At 38.8% G+C, this 5,355-nt stretch overlaps 1 protein-coding gene across 1 annotated transcript in view; it reads right to left on the bottom strand.

Annotated features, from left to right (window-relative positions):
• Nucleotides 1–4,969, bottom strand: part of LOC123513320 — a 40,194-nt gene extending 35,225 nt beyond the window's left edge. The window contains exon 1 of the mRNA XM_045270428.1: nucleotides 4,950–4,969. The gene's annotated coding sequence lies outside the window, so the exon portion shown is untranslated. The remainder of the gene's footprint in view (nucleotides 1–4,949) is intronic.
• Between the last annotated feature and the right edge of the window lie 386 nt (nucleotides 4,970–5,355).

Raw genomic sequence — 5,355 nt, 5'->3', positions numbered from 1 at the left:
TCTCCTCTCAAATGAAAACATGTTTAATTCCTTTAATCTATCTCTATACTCCAGGCGCTTTAATGCTGGTATCATCCTAGTTGCTCTTCTCTGAACTGCTTCTAACATGTTGATATCCTGCCTATAATGGGGTGACCAGGCCTGTATGCAATACTCTAAATGGGGCCTAACATAGGAATTATATAAGCTACGCACCACTTCCTTACTTTTATAACTAACATTTCTATTTATAAAACCCAGGATCCTATTTGCCCTATTTCTTGCTTCTAAACATTGCTTTGAAAATTTCATAGTCCTGTCTATCACTACTCCTAAATCCTTTCCTTCCTCTACTGCCTCTAGCCAACATCCCTCCATCTCATAGTTAAAGTTTGTGTTGTCTTTACCTAAATGCATAACCTGACACTTTTTAGAATTAAACTCCATCTGCCACCTGTCTGCCCATGCTATCAGCCTGTCCAGGTCTCGTTGTATTCTGTAATTGTCCTTTTCACCCTGTACTGCACATGCTATCTTAGTATCATCTGCAAACTTTGATACTTTGCTACTAATTCCTATATCTAAATCGTTAATGTACACCAAGAAAAGAAGAGGTCCTAGCACTGATCCTTGGGGTACCCCACTAACCACTTCCTTCCACTCAGACATTGCCCCATTTAATACTACTCTCTGTTTCCTATCAGAAAGCCATTCACTAATCCAATCAACTAACCTACCCCTATCCCATGTAGTCTCAATTTGTACACTAGCCTCCTATGCGGTACCTTATCAAACGCCTTGCTAAAATCTAGATATATAACATCTATGCTATTTCCATCATCTAACTCCTTGGTAATATATTCTAAGATATCGAGCAAATTTGTAAGACAGGACCTCCCTGATCTAAAGCCATGTTGGGTATCTCTAATTAATCTATTCTCATTTAAATGCTCCCAAATACTACCCTTAATGATTTTCTCTAGTATCTTACATACTATACTAGTTAAACTGATCGGTCTATAATTATTCGCATCATCCTTCCTACCTTTTTAAATATTGGAGTAACATTAGCTAACTTCCAGTCCTGAGGTATCTCAGCAAACCTAAGTGATCTTTCAAAGATTAACTTAAGTGCTTCAGAAATACTGTCTACACCCTCCCTAAGTACTCTGGCATGTAGCTCATCAGGACCACTAGCTTTCCTATCGTCTAGTTCAAGAATAAATTTCCTAATAATTCCCGGTTTTATATCAATATTTTCTAAAGCTCTTAAACTACTCGTCGCACTGTTTGTAACAGGATTTCCTATTCTTTCCTAGTAAATACTGAAGAAAATTGTTCATTCAATAATTCTACTATGTCTTCATTTTGATCCACTACTACACCATCTTTTCTGAGTGGTCCAATCCTATCCTTATTTCTTTTATCACTGACCTTGTAATAACTATATAATTTTTGGGATCTTTACTCCCAGCTCTAGCTAGTTTTATCTCTGCCTGCCTTTTACTTTTTTTATAACCTTACTCAAATCATCTCTGACCTGTCTGTACCTAATCAAATCTACATCTTCCCACTTTTCTGCAACTCTCTATATGCCCTCTTCTTCTCTCTGATCTGGCTACCTATCTCATGAGTCCACCATAATGGCTTCCTGTTTCTCTGCCTTATATCTTTGTAAGGGATACACTGCATCACTATACCCTTTACTACAACCTTAAAAATATCCCACATCTCCTGTGCAGTTTTATTTCCAAAACTATCTTCCCAGTTTACCTCTCCTAATAACTGACGTAACCTACCATAATTGCCTTTCTGATAGTTTGGGACTCTAGTCTTATTCACTATATTATCCCTACTGGAATTAATGATAAATCTAATTATATGATGGTCACTGTTTGCTAAAGTCTCTCCTACCTCAACTTCCTTTAAACAATGCTCAATATTTGTTAGTACTATGTCTAAAACCTTCCTCCCCTAGTAGGTTTATCTACCATCTGCACTAAATAGTTATCCTGAAAACTTTCCATAAACTTATTTTCACTAGCATCTCCTACCATCCTCTCCCAGTTTACTGACTTAAGATTAAAATCCCTAAGATAATTGTCTGACTAGTACACCCCTATTTATCTCATCTACCATAAGGTTGTCTACATCTGCTGACTGGTTAGGTGGTCTATAAAAGCTCCTACTCTAATAACCTTACTTTTGTTTACTCTAACATCCAGCCATAAGGACTCTACTCTGTTATCTACCTTAATACCATTAACCTGACTGGAAATGAAGGATTTTTACATAAATAACTACTCCTCCACCTATCCTACCAATTCTCTGGTGTAAATACATAATGTATCCATCTACTTCATATTCTTTCCTATTTTCCCTAAACTTTTCCTCATTTACCCATGCCTCTGTGACACATACAACATCTAAGTCCTCCTCAACTATATAACTAGATAACTCGTCCTTCTTGTTCCTAAGACTCCTGGCATTTACATAAAAACATTTAAGTCCTGCTACCTTCCTAGATGCTGTCTGCTTATTTGGAATCCTAATCTTATTCTCTCCTATTTGCACCTGGAAATCTTTCTTAATCTTTTCACTATCTCTGTTTATCCTATCTAATTTATGTCTAACATCTTTCTTCTGGAATGCAGTTGCTACCTTACCCGCTACACTCCATCCCAACTCCCCCCTCCAGACATCCACTCAGCACATCCACACCCTTCCTACTCAGATGCACACCATCCCTAGTAGTGAACCACACTACTACTACTGTACTACTACTACTACTACTACCACTACCACCACGCTAACACGACTTAGGTAGTTCCACACCCGGGCCAGATAAGCGTGGTGGTAGTAGTAGTAGTAGTAGTAGCAGTAGTAGTGTGGTTCACTACAGTAGCATCACTACGTATTGCACATAATATTATACATGAAGAGGGAAAACATTCACATCACATCACGCAAGACTGAAATCATGCATACTTTCATAGTTTTATTTACATACATAATATTGTTGAAATATTCACAGTGCAAATATTAAATATATACACAAGAATCACAACTCTGATTAAATTGGTCTCAGGTAAGTCATCAGCCTACCGATAGAAATAGAGAATGAGAGAATCGAATCGAATCGAATATAGATAGAAAAGGCGGAGGGGAGAAGTGGGGATAGGGGAAGAATAGGTGTGTGATAAGAAGAGAGCTTTAGTAGGAGAATAAAGTCACTGGGGCTTGACCCAGGCGCAAGATGGTTTTCAGTGATGTACCACTCTATTTTTTGGTTCCATGAGATAAAAGAAATAGTCTGCCTTTTAAATACCTCATTTCTTGTCCCGCGGGAGCTGCCACACACACACACACACACACACACACACACATATATATATATATATATATATATATATATATATATATATATATATATATATATATATATATATATATATATATATACACACACACACACACACACGTATGTGTGCGTGTGTGTATTGGAAATTGCCAATTTAAATATCTAGCATTTATCATTTCTATCTACATAAAGCAAATCACACAGCTCTTTCATAAATATTTTTGTAAAAAAAAATATAAATAAATATATAAATAAAAGACACACGGCCGTCTTCATAATATATTGTGGTTCCCTTTTAAAAGTGATGGGAAATACCTGAATTATAGCAAACTAACATGAAAAAAATAATTCGTAATGGTATACACGCTAAGTACCATGAAAGAAAATGACACACACACACACACACACACACACACACACACACACACACACACAGTCACCCACCCACCCACACACACACACACACTAACCCACCCCCACACCCTCGGGCCTGGAGCCAGGTATCAGCCTGGGTCCGGCTTGGGGTGGGGGGTCGGCCCTCCCTTGATGACGTCACATATATTCGTTACGCAAATCATTTTGAAAATGAGGATTCCCAAAAAGGCAGCTGGACACGAATGTTATAAAAATTCTGACTCGTTATCAATCGAAACTAACTTCTAAAATACAAAAACATTGCCGAGAAAAGGAATAATAAAAATAGCTCAAAAATATACTAAATAAAGTATTTGAACTTCGACTTGCTTAAACACAATTTCAAAGCCCACCAATTTCATTCAACTGAATCGATAACGTTTTTCAAAAATTATGACTATCATTTCGATATATCAAAACCTGGCAACTCGCCCTATTAGAAAAATAATATTTAAAAATGACGTTGTTTACAATATTAACAGGACTACATATCATTCTTAAAGTCCACTTCTTTAACTTCTCAGGAGCCTTGCACACTTTTCTCATGATAAACCATCTTTTGAAAACACAAACACTTCGCTACAACCTCAAATAAAAAAATCACAGATAGCGGAGGTAAAAATTTTTGCGTATTTTGGCCCTCCCATTCAAGTCATAAACACCCTCTACGTCACCGTACTTCACTCAACTCAAACATGGAAGACACGTAAAACACTGCGAACTATCATTAGAAACCCTTAAAAGGCACTTGTGACTCGAAATAAATGAAATGAGACAAATATAAATAATAGTGGAAGTCGAGCATCTGGGACCGGCATTTTGGGCGGGAGCTGGTGATGACGTCACAGCCTGGGGCTCGTGACGTCATGGGTAGGCCCGCTTCTCGCTGAGCCTCCATAGCACACAAACAGGTAATTGCGGATATATCTCAACAATTAATATGAAAGATTAGGCCTATGGGTCCACTTTGTGACCTGTCTAGCCTGTAATGAGTGAGAGATGAGGCAGATGATGGCTGAGAGAGAGGCGGTGGGTCAGGGGATCGGTTTGTTTACGTTTTCAAGATTTGAATTATTTGGTTTTTATAAGTATGTACAGGTGTTAGTTCACTGATATGTTGTCCTGGAGGTTACCAACGTTAGGTTATGACATGGCACCACCGTGAAATGATGAGTTACACCAATATATTACTTACGTTAGCCAAAGACTGCTCGGCGGCGGCTGTCCGTGTCACTAGCAGGCACCCACACTCCACTGTCCACTTTGTGTCCTCAACCATGTTTAAATAGTTAACCTCTGATTACTGAGAGGCTACACACACAATATTCTCTTCGCTTGTATAGATATCACTATTATCGGTATCTTCATCTCCACCACTCACTGTCCCTCACGGCCAGCGCCTTGTCCTGCCAAGTGCACGGACTGGTGGGCAAGTTCCGGTACCAGTACCGGTAATACTGGTACCAGCCTTAACGGTACTGTACCGGTTAATAGCCGAAACGGTACTGAGCACGTATACAGCGTGGAGGTGGCTCAAGGCGAGCGGTGATGGGTAAGAGTGAGTCATTCTCACTCTAGGTACCGCTCCACACTGGTACCGA

The sequence above is a fragment of the Portunus trituberculatus genome, chromosome 35, assembly GCF_017591435.1.
Source record: "Portunus trituberculatus isolate SZX2019 chromosome 35, ASM1759143v1, whole genome shotgun sequence".
NCBI lineage: Eukaryota > Metazoa > Arthropoda > Malacostraca > Decapoda > Portunidae > Portunus > Portunus trituberculatus.
The sequence above is the reverse complement of the archived record's forward strand: the minus strand, read 5'-3'. Positions and strand labels throughout refer to the sequence as shown.